General features: G+C 33.3%; 2 pseudogenes; both read left to right on the top strand.

Annotated features, from left to right (window-relative positions):
- The first annotated feature begins 1308 nt into the window (after positions 1–1308).
- On the top strand, positions 1309–3912 carry LOC111395676 (annotated as a pseudogene).
- Positions 3913–20201: 16289 nt separating this feature from the next.
- On the top strand, positions 20202–22190 carry LOC111395073 (annotated as a pseudogene).
- The last annotated feature ends 1245 nt before the right edge of the window (positions 22191–23435 follow it).

Below are 23435 nucleotides of genomic sequence, written 5' to 3' on the forward strand. Positions count from 1 at the left end.
TGATAGAAGTGATATTAGAGAAAACTAATATATGTATGCATACCCCCATATGTAACGATCCAGGTCTTGTGTCCAATCCGTTGTATCATATGTACTATCCGCTCTCTCACTTAGGGGTGTTTGAGAGTCATTTTTATGTAAAAATGCAATTTAGAATAGTAATTTGATGGGAAGTGTGTGGTTGAAAAATAAGGAAATTTTTTTGATTTACGTGTAATATTATTTTAACAAAGAATGTGCGATTGAAAAGAAGAGAGAAAAAAATGCATTTTGAAAAAAATAGGTACCAAACGGGGGCTTAATTTGAAATGTTAAGAGTTCGAATCATGAGATGAGATAGAAATTCTGAAGGGTAAATGGGCTCAAACTCTTTTAAAGCAAATAGTACGTATAATATAAAAATTTAGACACGAGGCCTGAGTCATTAAAAAAAAGGCTTGTTTCTTTGTAATAACTCGGCCATTGTACCCGTACCCAAGCCGTTAACTAATGAACTATTCATTCTGGGAGAATTAGAGTTCATCTTACCCCTTACGAATTTCTGTTGCATCCTCATGATTCAAACCCTTGACTTTACCATAAGAATGACTTAAGTTAAATTCAGTTACTAAATAGAAAAGTGTGCTTAAATTCAAAATACAAATTCTAGAAATTGTATTCTTGGCAACTGAGTAATTTGGATGTGGGTTCCAGCTAGAATGCGATAGCAAAAACATGCTTCATCATGCAAATTTGATTTTTATATTTAAATCATGAGACATTTGAGCATCATCAATTTTGAAAGTAGCAAAGCAAATAATTTTTTGTTGTACAGACAATGATGTATAGCCGTGTTTGTTTTTCAATTGGAACTAGCTGTCCAATCCATCTGACTAAGTGCTAAAATTTACTGCGAGTGATATTCAAAGATTTTTTAACATTGCACTAAAATATATACAATCACAATTGAAATATCTAATTCCTATTGAACATGTTATATTTGCTGTCAAAAATATTTTTCACTATATGCAAATGGGAAAAGAAAAAAAAAAAGAAAAAGGAAATTAGTTTCTGTATATTTTGAAGAAGTTAAATGGGTGTAGATACGGCTGGAATCCGACACTGAAGGAGTAAATTAATAGCGTTCTAGCAGTTCTATGTTGTATTTTTCATTTATTAACGGTTAAAAAAATTTTAGTTCAATATTTTTTTGGCATTTTATACAAATGGATTTATAAATTTTCAATATTTCAAAGGAAGTAATGAAAACGTGGTCTACATTGTCTTGGCCTACGTTCTCCTGAAATCCTAGGACTATAAATACCCTTCAAACGAACTTGTAAATTCAAACAAGACCATTGAAGAGAGAAGCATTTCTTTGATTTTCTGCCCAAATTTCAAGAGTGAAATACAGAAATGGATATCCAAATCCATGCATCTGCTGCTCCATTTTCCACCAAAAATACGAGCATTCAGGATACTCGTCGCTCTGTCACATATCATCCTACCATTTGGGGAGATTATTTCCTTGCGTATACTTCTAATGTGAATTAGCTAGAGCTTTTGTTCCTCGTTAATTAACTGAAATATAATTGTGTTAAAATGTTAAATGCATGCTTCCTCTTACTTGAGCAGGATATATTGGCCCATGAAGAGCAAGAGCGTCAAAGCTTAAAAGAAGAAGTAAAAAAGTTGCTAACGGCCGCCCAAGATGATTCATTGTATAAACTAGACCTCATCGATGCAATCCAATGTCTTGGAGTTGGTTATCATTTTGAAAAAGAAATTGAAAAATCTTTAAAACACATCTATGGAACTTATCATGAAAGCCACAATGAACAAAACAATGATGTTCGTACCGTTGCTCTTCGATTTCGATTACTCAGACAACGAGGATATTACGTCCCATGTGGTAATTAATTTTTGTTTTCATGATTCATTACACGTTGGGAAATTAAATTGACATAGTACATGAAAAGATTATGTTCTCTAAATATGAACTTGCACCTTACACATTTAAGGGTATATTACATATTTTTTACGGATGAGGCAGATGTGTTCAACAAATTGGACTGCCAAGGAAAATTTGAGGATTCTTTGATTAATGATGTACCCGGGCTGTTAAGCTTGTACGAGGCTGCACACTTTGGAGCACACGGGGAGGAAATTCTAGAAGAAGCATTGAAGTTTTCTGCCACTCACCTCAGATCCATGATCCACCAGGTGAGCAATTCTCTCTCTAGACAAGTAAGTGACGCGCTGGAGATGCCAATTCACAAAACTTTGACAAGGCTCGGTGTTAAGAAATTCTTATTCATTTACCAAGAATCCGGTGAAGACATGCTCCTGAATTTTGCAAAATTAGACTTCAACATAGTGCAGAAGATGCATCAGAAGGAGCTAAGTGACATTACACGGTTAGTTTGTTTTGTGAAGCTTCACTCTGTATATATGCACTTATATATTGGTAAAATTTATTTACTTTCGGATGTGAATTGCAGGTGGTGGAAGGCTTTAGAGTTTGAAAAAAAATTGCCTTTTGCAAGAGATAGGCTGGTGGAATGCTACTTTTGGATATTATGTGTCTACTTTGAGCCCCAATACTCTCTTGCAAGGAAAATTCTAACCAAAGTAATCGCCTTGACTTCTATTATTGATGACATCTATGATGTTTATGGCACCCTAGATGAACTTCAACTTTTTACAAATGCCATTGAAATGTGAGTTCTGAGTTGTTCTTTGTATCGTAATATCTAATAGCATATTTATTTACAGCAAAATATATAATTCAAATAGATCCCAATTTGATATTGAATATTTTCGTGAGCAGGTGGGATTTTAGTGCTGGAGATCAATTACCATCATACATGCACTACTTTCACAAATCTCTTTTAGATGTTTATCGTGAAGCTGAGAAAGATTTAGGAAAGATAGGAAAATCGTATCGTGTTCACTACTCGATTGATGAGGTAATCAATATTAATAAAGTTGCTAGAATTTTAAGCACGGTTACATCCAATTAATAGTATCTAATCACAATTTCAATTTATAGATGAAAAAATTAGTCCGTGCATATTTCGAAGAGGCAAAATGGACGTACAACAGATATACTCCAACACTTGAAGAGTATATGAAAGTCGCATTGGTATCTAGTGCTTACATGATGCTATCTACGACATCTTTGGTAGGTATGGGAGAACTGGTAACTAAGGAAGCCTTTGATTGGATTTCAAGTGAACCATTATTAGTTCGTGCTTCATCAATAATTTGTAGACTAATGGACGATATGGTTGGTCATGGGGTAAGAAGTTTGAATTCTTATAAATTGATTTTCTTTAAATTACACAAGTTCATCACATGGTTTTTTTTTTTTTTGCCGTCAACATATGAGAAAAATATAATAGCCTGCTTAGCATTAGATTAACAAGTTTTGGGTTGTGTTACTTTTATGCAGTTTGAGCAAAAAATAACGGCTGTTGAATGTTACATAAAAGAGAGAGGCTTCAAAAGAAGATGCATTTGCTGTATTTCAAACGCAAGTCATGAACGCGTGGAAGGTTATAAACCAAGAATGCCTTAATTCAGATGCAGTACCAATGGCTGTTCTGTTACGAGTAGTCAATCTTACACGTTTCATCAATCTTCTATACAAAGACAGTGATGAATACACAAATTCTAAAACAAAGTTAAAAGATTTCATAACGGCTATACTCATCCAACCAGTGCCAATATCCAACTGAACATAGTTGTGGTGCGGACTTTCATTTTAATGTATCATCTTGTTGTCATCCATATTTAGTGTTGTCTTCTCAAATTCTACGACTCAATTAGGTCTTAATTAAAGTTGTCCAAACGTTGAATTTTCTCGTATGTAATCAAACGTTATATCTACTGGAAAGCTCTTTGAGTAGTTAAAAACTTTGTATTTGTTTTGTTCGATGTTCTAAATAATGATATTAATGTTGAAATTTTCTTACGAATAATTAGAACTGGAATCTATCTTACAATTCATTGATATTCAACTACTTATATAACAAATACAGGACAAATCTTACATGAAAATCCATGATTCTACGAGCTATAAAAGGCTGAATCAAATCTATAAATTGTTTGCTATTTATACATATTTGAGGCAGATTTCTCCAGCAATATATCAGCAATATTGATTTTCTTGTGATTGATTGCTTCATTGCCACCAGTAAAGGGATCATTGTCTTCATCCTTTTTGAATGCTTCATTACCAATATTTTTGTGATCATTTCCTTGGAACTAACAAAGCGGAATGGACAAGGATAGCTTGCTTACTACTTTCTTGTCTCATCCAACATCTACAGTGGAGAATTAGTTATAGCGTAGGGGAGGAAAAATATGTGGTCTGAAATTTAAGACATTAGTTGGAGAAAGTATAGACACTGAATTTGACATGCAATACCATGCACATGGTCACAACACCAAGATTGTTGTTAGTTTTTATATTGAAATCACTGTTCATTTTCTGTCCAAATTCAAAGACTAAAAGTAAATGAATATTTACATTCCTTCATGATTTCCACAAAATATATATGGTAAATGAGAATACACGGTGCTCTGTCACATATCATTCAACCGTTTCACAATATTTCATTGCATATACTTTAGACCCCATAATATAATTAATTAGTCCTTTATCTGGAAATAATTCATTGCTCTAGATATAATATTTAGGCATTTAATTTCTACAAAAACTGTATTTTGATGCACCACAAATTTATTTACAGCAGCAGTCCTAACGGTTAGTATTTTATGGAAAATAAATATTCAAAAACAAATAACAAATTAGAAAATTATAGACACCCCTTGAGAATAGTGAGTATTACAGATTCGTTCAGCCTCTACATTTAAAAATAAAAAAAATTAAAAAATTAAAAAATTAAAAAATTTAAAAATTTAAAAAACCTCCAACAAGGTTTCATTACATATTCGCCCGGTAAGCAAAAAAGCAAATATATATTTTTTGTTTAATCCCTTTGCTTTGTACTATTTTGAAATTCTTATTACATACAATTAAACTATTTTTCCTTTATATTTCTTTTAATTTCTTAAAATACCTTACATACTATTATTAGCCTTAGTTAAAAGAATATCATTATGAATTGTGATAATATCTTAAAAGATTTTAAAATACAATTTACTTTCTAAAAACATTATATGTTTTGGCTAATATGATTGACGAATATTTAAAAAATGAAAATAAAAACATGTTATAGAATAATATAATAAAGAAAGAAAATAATTTTTAAATATTTTATATTTCTTGATTTAGTAGCATTTTCTAAAATTTTTACTCATTTATACTCTTAAAATTTAAACTACGTTTAGAAAATCAAACTAATAATATCATAATAAAGTTGGCATTAAAGATTTGTAGTTTCTTTTTAAGCCAATATTTTAGATCTATTTTTTATTTATTCATTTTTAAAATGAGAAATTAATTTTAATTAGTGGTTTTTATTACTTACTTTAACGATAAGTATAACTTTGTACTCATTGATCACGGCCATAAGAAAAGGGACATATGCAATGACTTTAATTGAATTGATACTTAATTTTTATTGTATATAGATTGATTTATGAGAAACTAGATATTGTATTGCATATGAAGAAATAGGGGCAGAAATTGAATGATAAGGACTAAGAATGAACAAAATATTGAAAAAAGAGGGAAAATGATAAGGACTAAGAAGAAACAATTTGTGGAAATTTGGGACTGAGGTATAAATATTCGATGAAGGACCAACAACGTAAATAGGAAGTAACTTGAGCTGAATTGATAGGAAAACTTAGTGACTAACTTGAATTGGAAGCAAAAAGGATGCACCTTGCAATCGCAAGACTCTACCTATGCAATCACAAGTTTCACCAAGTTCAAGAATATTATCATACGATCACAATCAACGTTACCCTGCTATCGTGTTGATTTCAATCACGTGGTTTTACAAGGTAGCAAAGATTTTATTTCTTAATTTAAATCAAGTTCTACATGGAATGGGATTGGAGCACAAATTTCACCTAATTCTAGGGGCTACAAAGACGATTATTCATCGAGCAAAAGGGGAAGAGAGTTTTGGGGGAGACAAAAACATACATTCTATACACTTTAACCATCAAGAGCTTCTTGCAATTACATATTCCCGGTTGTAAATTCTCAATTTATTATGTATTTTTGTAATTTAAACATGATAGGATAAATCTTTAGTAGTTCTCAATTTATTTTGTCCAATGTTCTAAATAATGATATTAATGTGTGGTTGAAAATTTGAGACATTAGTTTTGTCTTTATGATAGTTAGAAAGCAAGTATAGCCATTGAATTTAAAATGAAATACCCTCCATAAGGTCACAACAACACATGTTATTTTTATTTTTATTTTTATTTTTTTAACTTGAATAAACTAAAATAAATCACCATCAACACAAACTTCCATTTTTAAAAAAGTAAGATTGACACTGTTTTTATATTAAAAACACAGTTCATTTTCCGATCTAATTCTAAGACTAAAAGTAGGTATTTATATTCAAAACACAGTTTATTTTCTATCCAAATTCTAAGACTAAAAGTCAATTAAAAGAATATGGAATGAATATTTAAATTTCTCCATCGACTGCTCCCATAATTTCGACAAATGTGGCATTGAGATTCCATGGTGTTCTGTCACATATCATTCAACCCTTTGAGGATATTTCCCTGCATATAATTCAGACCTCACAATAAAATTAATTAGTCCCCCTACCTTGAAATAAGGCATTGTTCTAGATCTAGTATTTAGGCATTTAATTATTACAAAAACTTTATTTTGATGCACAACAAATTTATTTACAGCAGATAGTATTTGTTAGAACAAAAATATCCAAAAAATTAATTTATTTGAAAGTATATAAAAAAATTAGAAAAATATAGACATCAAAGGTTAGTGACACTCCTTGTGAGCAAAAGCAAATATATATTTTTTGTTTTATTTCTTCGCTTTGTACTATTTTAAAATTCTTATTACATAAACTTCAAACTTTTGATTTAGATGACAACATGATGTTTTAATGAAAAGAAATATCATTACAAATTGTCATAGTATTTAAAGTCGTCGTAAAATATTATTATTTTAAAATATATGTATACACACACGTGCGCGCGTTTGGCAAATATGATTGACAAGGATTAACAAATCAACATAAAAACATGCTACAAAATAATTTAATGAAGTAGATTATTTTTTTAATATTTATATTTCTTGATTATGTAACATTTTCTCTAATATTTACTCATTTATACTATTTGACATTTAGACTATGTTTAGAAAATTAAACTAATAATAGTGTTATAAAGTTGGCATCAAAAGATTAAAGTTTAGATCTCTTTTTAGTTTTTTTTTAGTGAATATTTTAGATCAATTTAATTTATTCATTTGTAAAAAGAAAATTCAATTTTAACAATATATTATCAAGATGATGAGAGAGAGAGAGAGAGAGAGAGAGAATATTTATTATAAAGGGAGAGAATTCTTTAATAATTAAAACAAGGGGATGACCGTGTCTTTACTTTTTGTAAATTTCGTGGGAGGTTTTTGGTATTTACTTTAACGAATAAGTAACAATATGTCTGGAATTCCTAGGAGTGTATCTCGACTGTGATGACAACTGTGCCAAAAACATTGGGTGATATAGGATCTAGAACTGGGAATATACAGCTCGTGAGCTCTTATGACTATCACAAATAGTGTTTGGTAGTCTCTGTTATATTCCTCTTTGTCCTTTATACACGGTTTGTGGTGATTTGATTAACGCAAATTTTCATTTGCTTTCCTTCAAAAACAAAAAAAATAAAAAAAAATAAAAAATGAGATTATCGTAATGGTTATGAGCAAGCTTCTTAAAGACATAAGGTGTGCAAGGAGTCAATATCAACCCTCAAGCCTTACGAGTCTAGACGTAATAAGTTGTTTTCTTGTTTTTAATGTTATTTTAATTTTTCTAAGATTATTGATAATATTTCTTTTTATTCAATTAGTTTATGTAACTTAAACTATTAAAAAAATTAAATATAAAATGTGCGTGGCTTGGCCTGAATGAGTCGTGCCTTCTTCACTAAGCTCAACTAGACATCACCAGCTTTTTCGACCTTTCAGAATACTAATTGTGAGGTAAAATCACACAGATTTCTACTATGGGTACTCAATCTATTCTTCCACCTGCAAGTTGGTCTCAAATTTTAACAAATAACTTCTCAATCTTTCATTAGCATTGCACACTAACTCTTAGTTCGAGATGTCAATAGGTGCAAGTTGTCATCAAATTGTTAGTTTGGTGCATGCCTATAAATGGCATTGCTCGCCTTTGAGGCAAGTCTTAGGGTGAGCCAAGTAGGGCTGCACAAAAAAAATCGCAAAATCGCAAATCGAATCGAAATCGTTGAGTTGAAATCGTTGGTTTGGGTCCACATGGACCCGTGGTTTCTTTTCCCTCAAACCAAACCAAACCGTTTCAAAATGATTTGGTTTAGGTTTTGATTTTCAAAAATCGCACAAAACCGAACCGAACCATTTTTAAATTTTTTAATTAAAAATAAATTTTATTAACTTAAAAATTTTAATTTTTTTCATTTTTTAAAACAAAAAAATCAATTTAGTAATACGAATTATAACTAACCTATTGAAATAATCATAGAAAGTAAATTAGGTTCATCATTATTGGCCTATGATTTAATAGGCTCACAACACATATCTTCACCCGATATCTAAGCTAAACTAAAATTATTCCAAAATCATATGAAATGAAAAAAAAAACATATATTTTTAACAATCCAAATTATAATTCAACAAAACTATGTCAACAAATCACGTCCAAAGTTTCAGAAACCCTAATATAAACTCTCATTTCCTAACATTTGACAATTGTTTGCCAGTGCTAAACGAATCGCTAGTCGCCTTTGCCTGTTAGTTTACTCATCTCTACCTGAATCGTCTCTTTCTCTATTCTCTTTTGGTAAGTCCTAGATTTTTATTTAAGTCATTTGTCCATTGTGCTTTCTTTTATTTGTTTTATTTGAATTTATTATACACTTATGATTGCTGGTTTGGATAGAAAAATGATTGTTTGTGTGCTTAGATAATTAATGAACTTATTTGTTATTTAGAAAGAATGAAGGACGAAGCGTATTAATTGTGAGAAATTGTTAAAGTACCCTAATTAGTACTACTGTCTTCTACTTTTATAAAGTAGTTAGATGATGAAATTTGTCAATTCTCAATAAGCCGAAACTCTATCAATCTTTGTACATTTAAACATATCATGTTCAATCCTTATTTAATATCTCACTAGCAAAATGAAAAGAGTTTTAACCAAACTATAATAGCAGAATGTAACTCTACTTTTACCAACCGTTATATGACAATATGAATATCAAGCAAGAAAAAGTAAATAAAAATGAAGAAATATGTATTTGTTCTATTAACATCTTTTAGCAACCAATTTTGAAAATAATTTATTCACGAGTTTCATGGTAAATATGAATGTAATTTAACATTTAACGTTATTAGTTCTCGTTTAAACTTATATTTAACTTATGTTGAATACATTACTATAATGCCGAAAGGTAAATCGCGAATTAAAATCGAATCAAACCGCAAATTATGGTTTGGTTTGAAAAATAAAATGGTTTGATTTGGTTTGGTTTGAAAAAATTTCAAACCATATAAAATGGTTTGAGTTGAAAATATAGCACAAATCGTCCAAACCGAAATGCGTTCACCCCTAGAGCCAAGTCAAGAACTTCCCATGCAAGGGCTGCCTCATTTTTGCATTTCATTATTATTATTTATTTATTTTATTTGTCTACAAATGCTGCAATTTCTCAAACAGTTTCTTCACACCCTTATCCATTGTTCAAAATTTCATATACCACTCAATAGTATTATAAATTTGCAATTATTCTTACTGTTGTCATTTGTTTGCAATTATTGCTTCTACTTCTCACTACTCCCCAGTCTCCTACCCTTTATTGCCTTTTTTCTTCTATTTTCTACAAAATTTCTAATGGATTTTAGAGGATGAACCCCAGTTAGGATCTCCAAATAAGTATTTCTAAATTTAAAACAAAAAAAAAAAACAAAAAATAGGGGCAAATAGTTTTGTTTGGTTTCAAACGTGTTTTAACTATCAAAACCTAAACCTAATAATTATTATGTGGCACCTCAATTTGAAGTCGAAGAAGTCGAAATATTAATGGATACACGTGGAACAAACCAACAGTTTCGTTGTGATTTCTGTTTACGTAAAGGATAAACCATAAAGATATATTTGAGCGACCACCATTACAATTAGTATGTTGGGGATTATACGTAAAATGATCTTTGCATTTAAGGTCATTGAGTGTCTATACACTATATTAAATGTTAACAATGGGTAATTTTCCTAACATTTTAATTAAATGTAGGTGATTTTTATTATTTTTTTGTTTTTTTTTTTTTAAAGAGAGGTATTTTTCAGTTTTTAAAGAAAATAAGGCTTATAGCATTATTATCACTTAAGAAAATACTCAATTTGGACTCTTAAAAACTTCTTTCAAGTGACAGACTAGTGTGAAATTCGTAAACGTGTACTATCTTTTATAAATTTCATGAAAATTTTTCATATCTTCTATAAATTTTCTTTTAAGGGCTTCTATAAACTTCATTAGACTTTGAAAGACTACTACTTTAAGGGGGAGGGGGGACTTATTGCATATTCAGCAATAGTAATATATTATTCATCCGTATCAACTGAAAGAACATTTACAATGCTCGTTAGGGAGCTATCAAGTCACACATCACCCAGAAATCGGGAGAGAGCAGCAGCATTAACTTCCCTTCCCTTTGAATTGAACATTGGAGGTCAGCAAATAAGGCTATCATTCCAAATACAATCATCATGATCCTTAACATAATGACACATTTATTATTGGACTGTTTTAAATACAGCCAATTTTTTCATTCAATCACATCTTGCCAATATCGATTATGACATTCTATCTATCAACCATTTTCTGGTAAAGTGGTATAACTTTGTTTCGATCGTACAATCAATGGTGAATCTAGGACGAAAGGTTAGCTAGGGCAGACAGTGAATGTTGACTGTTGACAATCATCGACGGTAATAGCGATATTGTTTATTAATTTTTAATTAAATAATTTTAAAAATTCTTCAATATATATGAAAATGCACTAAAACGTAAAAATTCTACACATGGAATATAATTCAATACAACATTTTTTATTTACTTATGAAAATATAATTCTACACATGGGTGAATTGAGCTCAACATCTTTTTATTTACTTATCTTACATTTCCTAAACATAAATATCCAAATCACAAATCAAAATTCATAAATGATAAATTGTAACTCGTAATTCATACAACATAAATTATTTATCATAGATCACAGCTTGACAATTACAATTATTTCTCTGTCATTTTGTCAATTAACTTATAAAACATAAATCATAGATTCATAAGAAATTAAGAATCATGACACATTTATAATAAATCAGATAATGAATTATATGATTACTAATTATGCGAACTTGTGACGTGTCAACACAGAAAAAACCCAAAAAAAAAGGAGAGAAGCAGCTCACTGACTTGAACAAGAAAGATGTGTACTGGCTGCTCAAAAACTCCGCGTCCGAGAGTTTACCGATAGCGACTTCTTGTTGTCGCCACTCGTTCGTCGACAGCAAGTCTGCAACTACTTCCTTCAGCCCTCGCAGATCGCATAGAAGTGGCCAGGAGAAGGTGGAAAAGGGTTTGTGTTGGTAATTGCCTTCATTTGGTCTTGGACTTCTGTTATATATATGATGCATGGATTCATTGGATTAGGGCTAGTTTAAAAAAAAAAAAAACAAAACAAAAGGCCCACAACTACAACCATGAGGCATTAACCCCAAAAAAAAGGAAAAAATTCATAATCCAAGTATACCATTTACACCAATTTAAAAATCAGGTAGATAATTTGAAAATTCAAATTCAGGTACATATTTAATTAACTAAAAATACTTATTAAATAAATATAATAAAATCACAGTTATTCAATTAATGGTCACATATCTGATTAATGGTCACATATCATCAAATTAATTAGTTACAGATTATTTCGTGGTCACAAATCAAAAATTTTGAAGGTCACGGATTATTTTTGAGGTCACAAATCATTCAAATTGCAGGTCACAGTTCATCTGTAAGTCACATATTTTCAATTTATTGGTCACAAATTATTTTTTTAGTTACAGATTGTCAAAATTTAAATATCACAGACCAAATCATTGGTCACATGCATAAATAACTCCACCCCCATTTCAATTCACCACCAATACTTGGTCACAAAGCAACCAAATAATTGGTCACAATCACCATTACACCCCACCACAACACCTCTACAACGAGCCAACAATAACAAAAATGATAACCAAAACACAACGAACGACTGCACCACACCATCACACAATCATTGACCACCATCTCGTCGCCAGCACCACCACCCACCACTAGCATCACCACCATTACCCCGAAGTCCCCAACAATGCACCACCACCACAATCTCCATCGAACACCGACCGCATTAACGGAACGTACTGCTCTTCATAAATCAGTAAGAACTTCCTGATCAGAAGGAAGACCTACAACACCCTACTCATGTGTGCCGTCTTCACAAATCCATCTATGGCCTTAAACAGGTCCCCAAGCAAGCCACCCATAAATGCAATTTTCTAAGACTTCTTAGAGGGAAGGGTTTCCGAAACCATAGTTCTTCACCTTCTCTCTCCCATACAAAACAATGAGGGTTTCCTAATAATTATTGCAAAGACAATTTATCCCTTTAGTTCTTCACCTTCTCTCTCACACACAAAACACACACTAGGTGAGTGGGGTTTATAGAAGAAGACGCCGCAAATAGGAAATATATAAAAAGAACTACGATTTCGGAACACCGATCGCACTGCCGCTAACCAGTGTCACCGCACCCACAGCCACAGCAACGTCGAACTAGCACTTGTCAGAGCATCGATGCTCATCCTGCACCTAATGCTAGTCACGACACCAGCAAAGAGAGAATGTTGGTAGAGAGAAGATCGAGAGAATGGAGATAGAGTAGAGAGAGAATGGAGTGAGTTAGGGTTTGGAATTGAATTAATTAATTAATAAAATATCCAATTAATACCTGATTTTTTATTAAATAAACTTTATACCTGTATTTTAAATTTGAAAGTTTAACTACCTGGTTTTATGTAATTTCCTCAATAAATAAATAAAATAAAAAATTACAAGACCCAACTCCGAGACCTTGCCTTCTTCATCATTCGTCTACGGTCTCCCCTGCAACTGATCTGGTGCCCGACGGTCAGTGGAAACTCAAAGTTTCGATAGAGTCCAACACGTGCGATCACGCCCCCTCGTCGAGTGCTGGCTCCGCCATATAATGACAACCAGTCTGCTCTAGCACGTTGTGCCCCAAAAAATAAAAATAAAAAATTCTTCTCTCTCACTCAAAATAAAAATAAAAAAAAATAATAATAAGACGACGACAAAGAAAAATTTAAATTATCCCAGTATTATTCCTACCAGTGGGCAAAGTAGGTAATTGTCAGGTGTGGCCAAGGGCGACATCACATGTACAGCGAGATTACATCCCCCATCAGAATATGTACTATTTTGGTTATAAAGAGGTCGACTAGACTTTAGAAACCGACGGTGGTTCAAGCAAAGCTTTCAGTTTTCAGTATTTAGATTGATTTCCTAATGGAGCTTTTAGCCATTCGCCAAACCCGTGTTCTGGATTTCGGAGGATGGGCAAGCCCCCCCCATACATTCGGGAAAAGTGTGGACATATTTCCAGCATAGGGTGCAGTAGGAAGTTTTTCATATTTGTAGTTCAGTTTAACCAGGGGCGAAGCCAAGATTTTAGTTTAGTGCGGGCAAAATTTTTTCGATGTGGGACGTCGAGATTTTGGTCATTGATTTAATAATGATAAAGAAATAAAACAATATTACAACAATACTAAAAAACAAAGTGCTAATTTCATATATTAAAAAAATAAATATTATTACAATTTACACAAATCAAACTAACAAAAAATAAGGGAAAAAATTCAATTGAATGAATGGAAGTGGCGAAGTGTGAAGGGACGAAGTCATAGACTCACAATTCACAAAGAGTTGAAATGAATGAATGGGCATGGGTAAATTGATTCAATTGAATTTTGAGGGGAATGGGTCTAAAATGGGCCATGGGCTTCTCTCTCTTGGCTGGACAATGTACACAGAAGTAAGAAAAAAAAATTTACTTGGCCATGTGGAGCTGGGCCCAAAAGTCCAATATAGGCATCTAGGGAAGTGAGTTAAACAAACAAACAAAAAATTTACTTGGGCCTGTGGAGTTGGGCCAAAAGTTTAGTACAGGTCCGCACTGGACATAATTAGGCTCCGCCCTTTAGTTTAATAGTGACTCTATTCTCGCTCAATTGCATGAAAGAGTTCATCGGAGAGGTTGCAATATATAATCTTCACACGAATCCGTTAAAATGACAATCATTATTTAAAAACTCTTTTCAAAATACTCATTTTCAACTACACATTCATACAATAAAATATTCTACATGTAAACCTAAATTTTTTTACTACTTTTTAACCATACAATCTCCTAAAAATATTATTCAAAACATTACTTTTTCCAAATAATGACCATCAAATATATGCTAATTTATGTTATATTTATGTCACTAGTATCATTGTTTGAAACCAAATCAAGCCGCAAATAACGGTTTGATTTGCAAAATTAAACGATTTTGTTTGACTTTAGATTTTTTCAAACCTTTGAAAATGGTTTAATTTTAGGCCCTGTTTGATAATCTCCTTTTTTCCATGGAAAATGGAAAACATTTTTCATTTCCATCCAAAATTGTGTGTTTGATGGCACCCAAATTCCATGTAATTGGTTTTCCATTTTCCCACCCATGTGACCCCCTTTCTAGCTTTTCAAGGAAAACCATTGGTTTTCACGAGAAAATGATTTCCAGATTTTTTTGGTTTAACATTTTATTATTTAGTTGCAATGGGAACAAATTCTATGCACAATTGTAAAAAAAATTATTCTTTTAATTGACAATTTTCATGGAAAACGAACAACAAAAGATCCAAATTTCAACATTTTCCAAGGTGGAAAATTATATCAATCAAACACATTTAATTGACAATTCCCAATAAAATAAGTTCTAGGCAATTCAATTTCCTGGAATTCATTTTCTTTCCATCCAAATTTCATTCTTGCTATCAAACAAACCCTTAGTATAATTTAAAATCGTTCAAACAAAACTTTGTTCAACCCTAAGTGATTATTGCATTATGATGTAGATTGTTGTAGAGGTGGTCTTAGTGATGGTGGGTGATACATATTGTATTACTGGTAGTGAGTGGAAAGTATTACGATGTAACACGAAATGTTACGAGGTGATGAAGACTACGACAGTGAATTTTGCATAACATTGTATTGCAAAGTGTAGTATAAAAAAAATTAAGAATATATATATAAAGTGACGTGGAGAATAATTTTATTTTTTTAGCTTATTCGTGTGAAGGTCTTTTCAAATTGAATGGTATAAAAAATAATATTATTCAACATCATTGGTACTTAGCATTAATTAGGGATTCATTAAGTAACATTTTAAATAAAAATATAAATGAGTCATATTTAAAGTTAAAATTACTTAGCACTAATCTAGGTGTTTCGGGATTAAATTGGAATAATTGTGTGAACTCTTCCACATACAACGTCCACACGTACCAGTGATGTGTAGAATCAACATATGACTCATCCCCCAAGTTCCCTGCCCGCAATGTATTTGGTCAACATGTTGGTAATTGTTCTTTAGCCCTGTTGGGGATATTAAGCCCCGTTTGGTAATAATTTTTTACTTAAAAAAATCAAATTTTGACTGTTATTTCATTGTTCCAGCCATCATTTTTTATCTTTTCACTCACAAGTAAAATTCACTTTTCTTTCTAACGATCAAAAAATCAATCCTCATAATTACTACCGATCAGACCCTAAAATTAGATTTTTAATAGATTTTGATAAAAATTGATAAAATGTATGATTAAAAAGTTGTGAGTTTAATAAATTATGTGATTAAAACTAATTATTGATTTTGACTCTAATTTTAATCCGGATCAAATTGGGGTTACTATTTATTATTTAAGCACTCAAAATAGTGCTTCTCCTGTACTCATTTAATTGCTGTTGGCTTTTTGATACCCAGTAAATTCCGGGCTATGATGTTAACGTGGGTTAATATTATTTCATAGGCATAGGCCGATGAATGAAATAAGTCCAACAACCAAATCCATGAGCTACACTCGACCCAATTGTATTCCTTATGGATAGCTTGAATCTTGGCCCGTTTACCACTTTATTGGCCCAACTTAAAGCCTAACCCTAGAGTATATATATGAATATAACCCTAGCCACTTTGATATGATGATTGTGTGATTTTGAGAGAAGAAATAGTGAATCCCGGCTGCCCCCCTTTTGTGTGAGAAAAAGGTGCCCAGAAGTGTCCAGAACGCTTGTATAACGTGTGCAATTGGTGGTTCTTTCATAGTATACATTTGTGGTGTCTTCTCTTAGCCTTTGTGGCCATAAATCATCATCCTTTCTTGTCCTACGTGGGTAAGATTGCATAGCAACCAAGGTGAATCAATTGGCTGTAGTTTGGAGCCGATTGGACTGGTTGTTGGTTGAGAAAGGTACGTTGGACTGAGCCTGAAAAACCACCGTTTGAAGATCCTTTTGAGAGAGCTTCCGCAACAATTGGTATCAGAGCTTCAAGGTGAAGGTTTTGGCTCGTGAAATCTACCAGAAATCGTCCAGAAAATCGGCAGAAACGCAGCAGAAATCAGATCGAAGAAGCTGTCCAAAACTGTTAAAATCAGTCTTCGTTTTTCGTGTTTTTTGATCAATCCAGAAGGGGTTTGGGAAAATGGAGACCACTGGCGTGACGTGCAGGAGGAGGCGAACCCTTCAAGCCGACGCGTGTCAGTCTAAGGCTGCGCATGAGGCCCACGCGCAGAGGGAAGGAGACGGATGTGAGGGCGCGTGGAGCGTTTTTTGTGACGGTCTCTTCAGGCAGTTTGTTCCTCATATTATTTCTGACATTTTTCATGTTTAAAGTTTTCTGTTTCAGGGTACGCAGAAGAATCTGGACAGCGTTGTTCTTCGGGCGTTCGGGACTCGATCGTGATTTTTTGGTTGCTGCAGTTTCCAGAGACTTTAGGACGAATAGTGGTGGTCCTAAAGTGTTAAATTCGTGTGTCTCATAATTTACGGACTCAGATAGGTCCGCTCTGGTATATTGGCTTAACTTAGTTTAAATTTCAACATTAGCAGATCATCGTGTGGGGTGATCGTCAGGATTGGGGGTTGTCATTGTTTGGCAACCATTGCTTGTGCTAGAAAATTTAGGAATTATTTGCTCTGTTTTTGAAGTGTTGAGTTTTGATTGCAAGTTGGTAGTTGATTTTGTGCTTTACCTGTCATATAGTCACTGTGTGAGACTTGTTGCGTGGAAATTCGAACTTTTGTTTACATACCTTCGTTTTGCATTGATTTTCCTGTTAGAACACCTGGACTTGACCCGTTCGAACATTCCCTTGATCTAAAATCGGGAATCTTACAAAACCCTGAGAATCTAGAACGGTGTATATTGAGGCCGTAGGATAACTTCGTGTGACCTATCTGTGCTTTTTGGTTGTTCTAGTTTTTTAAAATAGTCTTCACGCTTTGAAGTTGGAATTTTTAATGCGAAGGGGGATTTTTCAATTTGGCAACAAAAGATGAAGGGTATTTTGGTCCAACAAAAAGTTTCAAAAGCCATAGATGGCAAATTTTCTGCAAATTTAACAGAAGTACAAAAAGAAGAGTATGATGAACTTGCATACACGTCAATTATTTTACACCTGTCTGATACTGTTTTGAGAAAAGTAGGAAAATTGGATTCTACAAAACAACTTTGGGAAAAGTTGGAGGACTTATATTTGCTTAAGTCAACTCCTAGTAAATTGTACTTGCTTGAACGATTTTTCAGCTTTAAAATGAATCCTTCAAAGGATCTTGATAATAATCTGGATGTCTTTAACAAATTAGTTCAAGACATCATTAACTGTGATGAAGAGGTATCCGAAACGTATAAGGCTATTATCCTGCTTAATTCCATGCTTGATTCATATAGGGAAGTTAAGAATGTAATTAAGTATGGTAGGGACACATTAACACCCGAGATTGTCATAGACTCACTTAGGAGTAAGGAGATGGAGATTAAGGTTGAAAAATAGGATAACATGAGTGGCGAGTTACATATGATGAAGAGTAGAATGAAGTTTAAGCAGATGAATTTGGGTAGAACTCAAGACGGTAGTGATTCGAGTAGTGACTCGAGTGTTGAGGGTAGTAAGAAGAAGGGCAAGGGACGAGACAAGTCTAGTGATAAAAGGTGTTACAGTTGTGGTAAGTGTGGACACTTTATTAGGGACTGTCCCAAGAAGAAAGATAAGCTGAAAGGAAAGATGAGAGGTGAGACGAATTTGGTTGAGGGGTCGAGTTATGACCCCAGTGAGGTTTATTAAGTGTAAACCTAGTCACTGCATATGCATCTGTGTGTGATCCTTTCTGCATGTGTGTGATTGTCTAAATTTTGTTGCATGATTATCTGCTACATTTCAATGTGTTTGATATGTGCATTTGCATGAATTTGAGACATTAGGATTATTTGGTGTAATTGCTTGCATGCATAGTGGATTAGGATGCATTAGCAGTGCATTGTGTGTCTTTTGGTGAGGTGGAGTATAGATGCCTAGAGGTACATGGTGGTTTGTACCGGGGATGTGGAGAGTGACATTTGGATCACGAGTGGAGATGTGATCAAATGTCTAGAATCCTTTATCTGGAAAGAGACCTTGATCAGGTGGAGTGTGAGAAAGACACTTCTATCACTTCTGTTAGGTGGAGACCCATTATCCACGTAGGTTGGGAGAAGTGATGTGGAGATAGAGGATTATCCCGTGGACTTAGGATCTATTGTGACTTACCAGTTAGACATCAGTTGAGTGATCTGTCTAGTGAGCCGTGGTGGGCGATGAGAGGAGATATGTGATCTCGAGGTGTGAGCAACACGGAATGGGATAGGATAAGTGTGGTGAGATCTTTTCTTAGGGTCATTTATGCATGTGTTGCATATGTGGTTGACCGTGGTTTGATTGACTTGGTGTTAATCTATGGTTCTATGTGAATGTGTTTCTGAAATGATCTGTGTGTGTTATCCTATAGTATATCGTCAACGCATGTGTATTTACTCTTGATTGTTTACTGTTAAATATTTGCTTCTACTTGGGTGTTTTTGACCTTAGCCCCAGTGAGTACATGGAGCAGGTATGGTATGTGTTTCAAGTTGGAAACACGAGGTAAGATCTGTGATCCAATTCTATTGGCGACCTTGATTATGCAAGTGTTAACTGTATGTTTTGATTGCTTGCAGATTTATTGGGTATCAAGGTGGAGATTTGTTGGGTTTTTGATACCCAGTAAATCCCGGGCTATGATGTTAATGTGGGTTAATATTATTTCATAGGCATAGGCTGATGAATGAAATAAGTCCAACAACCAAGTCCATGAGCTACACCCGGCCCAATTGTATCCCTTATGGATGGCTTGAATCTTGGCCCGTTTATCCCTTTATTGGCCTAACTTAAAGCCTAACCCTAGAGTATATATATATGAATATAACCCTAGCCACTTTGATATGATGATTGTGTGATTTTGAGAGAAGAAATAGTGAATCTCGGCTGCCCCCCTTTTGTGTGAGAAAAAGCTGTCCAGAAGTGTCCAGAACGCTTGTATAACGTGTGCAATTGGTGGTTCTTTCATAGTATACCTTTGTGGCCATAAATCATCATCCTTTCTTGTCCTACGTGGGTAAGATTGCATAGCAACCAAGATGAATAAATTGGTTGTGGTTTGGAGCTGATTGGACTGGTTGTTGGTTGAGAAAGGTGCGTTGGACTGAGCCTGGAAAACCACCGTTTGAAGATCCTTTTGAGAGAGCTTCCGCAACAATTGCCTTTAGGCCCCGGTGAAGTACAAAGAAGAAACCTGCAGGTGACTAACATCTATGTCGACAACGGCGGACTGTGGATCTTTGGGCCTCACTCAGTCTGACCTTTGGTCACCGCTTCTCATTAAAGGTGTGTTTGATTGCAAGCATGAAAAGAAAAAAAAATCTAAGCAATTCAATTATTTTGACCTTATTTATATTAAAATTGTTAATTAAATGTGTTTGGTTGATTTAGTTTTCAATTTTAAAAATATCACACTTATCTATTTTTTATTGGTGGATAGATGAGAGAGAATGAATAGATGATAAAGAGAAAGAGAGTGTAAATTACCTGAAAAATAAAAACTACATCTCTCTAAAGAAAATATTTTCCTTGTTTTCAAGGGAAATAAGATCGCGTCACTAGAAGTTGTAAAATATTTCTCATGAAAAAAATTGTCAATCAAATAACACAAAAATAAGAAATTATATAGAAAAACACATTTTCCATGAAAAATATTGATAATCAAATGCACTCTATGTAATAAAAGCATGTAAAAATTGATATAATAGAAATTAATACATAGTAGCATAAAATGAAGGGCAAAATGGAAAATAATTAAAACTATATATGTTACAAAAATGAAAAGTGACACTGTTCGTTACTTTAATTTGGTGTGAAGATTTGAAGTCCGATTGGAGCATCATTTTCACACCAAATTGACATTTTACTCCATTTTGAACTTGAGTCTGAGATGCCCTAATGGAATGTTGTTTTATTAAAGATATGCACCCACCACTTAATTATATTATTTCTAAATAAAGAAGAGTATAAGGATGTACTTAAACTCGAGTGATAAACATAAATTCTCTCGACTAAAATCTGCTGTCACATTTGAAGCCTAATTTTTTTTTTTTTTTTTTTAAACAGACTTCTTAATGTGCTTTAGGAACTTAAGTTTAGTATAATCTGCTGTAGGTTTTATGCCTTCTTATTCCTTTCCTTCATATGTTGCATTTCTTCGCTTTCGGGAGGTCAAGATTATGCCCACTTCATCTTGCTTTTGAAAGTTTGATTTTATATATATGGTTGGGGAATCCAAACCCCCATCAGCCTTCCCTGGTGGAGCCTGAAAATCCATTGAATTTGTGTTGTGTTTTCCTTAAAGGAAAAAGTCCATAAGTTTTGCATGTCCGATAGCAAGACTCCTGAAGGATAGAAGTTCATAACTAGAGATTAATGAATAGAAGAATTAATCAAGTATACACTAAGTGTTGAATTTGGATCGTGAATGTAATTTTTTTTTCTTTTTTGGGTATCGTGAATGTAATACTTGTGCCTTTTACAGGTGCAGGAGTATCTGGTCATCTCTCAGACTCTAAGTTGGGAAGGAAAGGCTCGCTATTAGTTGTTTGTATCATGAATGCAATTTTCGGTTGTCTAAGAGCACTTTCTCCAGCTTACTGGACTTATGCCCCATTACGCCTTCTGACCGGCTACAGCACCGAAGGAGTGGGCCTCTGTGCTTTTGTCCTAGCGACAGAGCCTGTCGGCCCTACATTTCGTGGCATTGCCGAAATGTCCACGTTCTATTTTTACTCAGGGGGAATAGCTACTCTTTCTGGTATAGCTTATATTTTTCAATCATGGAGATCCCTCTATATTGCATCTTCTATTCCCTCCGTTCTATTTGCTGCTATTATACTTCCTTTCTTGTCTGAGTCCCCTTGATGGTGTCTTATTGGAGGAAAGATGAACCAGGCTATGAAAACTATGCACAGAATCGCTAAAACGAATGGAAACCATCTCCCTGATAGCACCCTTCTTGCCCTTGATGAAGAAGCAAACAGTGTTCCAGATAATGTTCACAGTGAAAGTAAAGTAGAATCGGAATCACAATGACACAATCAGCCATAACCGGATCCCTCATAGACGTGCTTCACTTACCACTAACACGAATTCGTTTACTTCTAATAGTGGCCATCAACTACTTGTGTTCTGTTGTCTACTACGGCCTAAGTTTGAATGTGGTCAACCTTGGAACCAGCATTAAGGTGATCCACTAAGTTTAATTTTGGATTAATGGGTATTAATTCTCATGGGATTAATATGTAGAGATCGGAATAATTATTTTTTGATGAGGGGCCAATTTAAAATAAGTGAAACAGAATAATCAATTATTTAATATCGGGTCATAGTCCCCAATTGCAAGTGACTTTTCACAATTCTTTGTATCCCCATCAACAAAGAAGAGATTTCAAAAAATCACATAGCAGTTGGAAGATCATAATCCATTTAGAAAAATTCAGATATATGGATTAAGGTATGCTTCCGCAATTTTGTTCTCATTGATTTCAACATGGAGATTTATAAATATATGTGAAAGGATTGATATATCTGGTTCCTATCAATTTGCTACAAGTGGTATCAGAGCCACTCCATTGTTGAATTCTTTAAGAAATTGCAACATATAATGTTATTATAGTTTTTTTCTTTTTTCTTTTTATTGTGGATTATTATTTGGATCTTCATCATGCTATTATGTGAAAAATAGATATTTCAATATTTTTAAAGGATTTTCAGATTTGACCATTTGTAATTGTGTTTGTTGAATTTGAAAATCATTTGGGATATTATTCATGGTTATTTTTCAAGATCTAAATAAATTTTTTGGAAAATTCGTGGTTGTTTTACAAGATTTTGATTAAAAATTTTGACAATCAAGTTTTTGTGGATTTTTGAGTCTCAAAAGAAAAAAATTTAGATCCCGCCGTCGGTGTTGCTGTCGGTTGGCGCCGGCTGTCGGCACCGTAAAAAGGGAGAGAGAGAAAGACAGTTATAGATTTGAATGGATTTTGGGGACGGGGGCCTGAGGTACAATTTTGGTATTCTCAGGCCTTTGCTTGCAATTTAAAATTAGGGTTAATTATTTTTTCAAAATAAAATTTTAAATTTCAATCCCTAAAGTTTAAAATCAATCCAAATTGGACCTTTAAGGTTATGGGTTTAATAATTCATCCCCCTAAATTTTGAAAATTATTTAATTTGGACCATTAAACTTCTAAAATTTGCAATTAAAGCCCTCAATGTTTATAATTAATTAAAATTGGCCCCCAAAGTTTTAAAAATTTTCAAATTTTGATCCTAAGGTTTTGAATTATTAACCCTTAGGTCCCTGAAGTCTATAAAGGCATCTAATAATGCAAAATCAATGATTCTCTTTCTCAAATTATGGTACTAATGATTCTTTTAAGAGAAATAATTAAGGTTTAATTATGTGAGACAATCAAATTCGAATAATTTGGTAAATC

Source organism: Olea europaea, chromosome 6 (genome assembly GCF_002742605.1).
Source record: "Olea europaea var. sylvestris chromosome 6, O_europaea_v1, whole genome shotgun sequence".
Taxonomy (NCBI): domain Eukaryota; kingdom Viridiplantae; phylum Streptophyta; class Magnoliopsida; order Lamiales; family Oleaceae; genus Olea; species Olea europaea.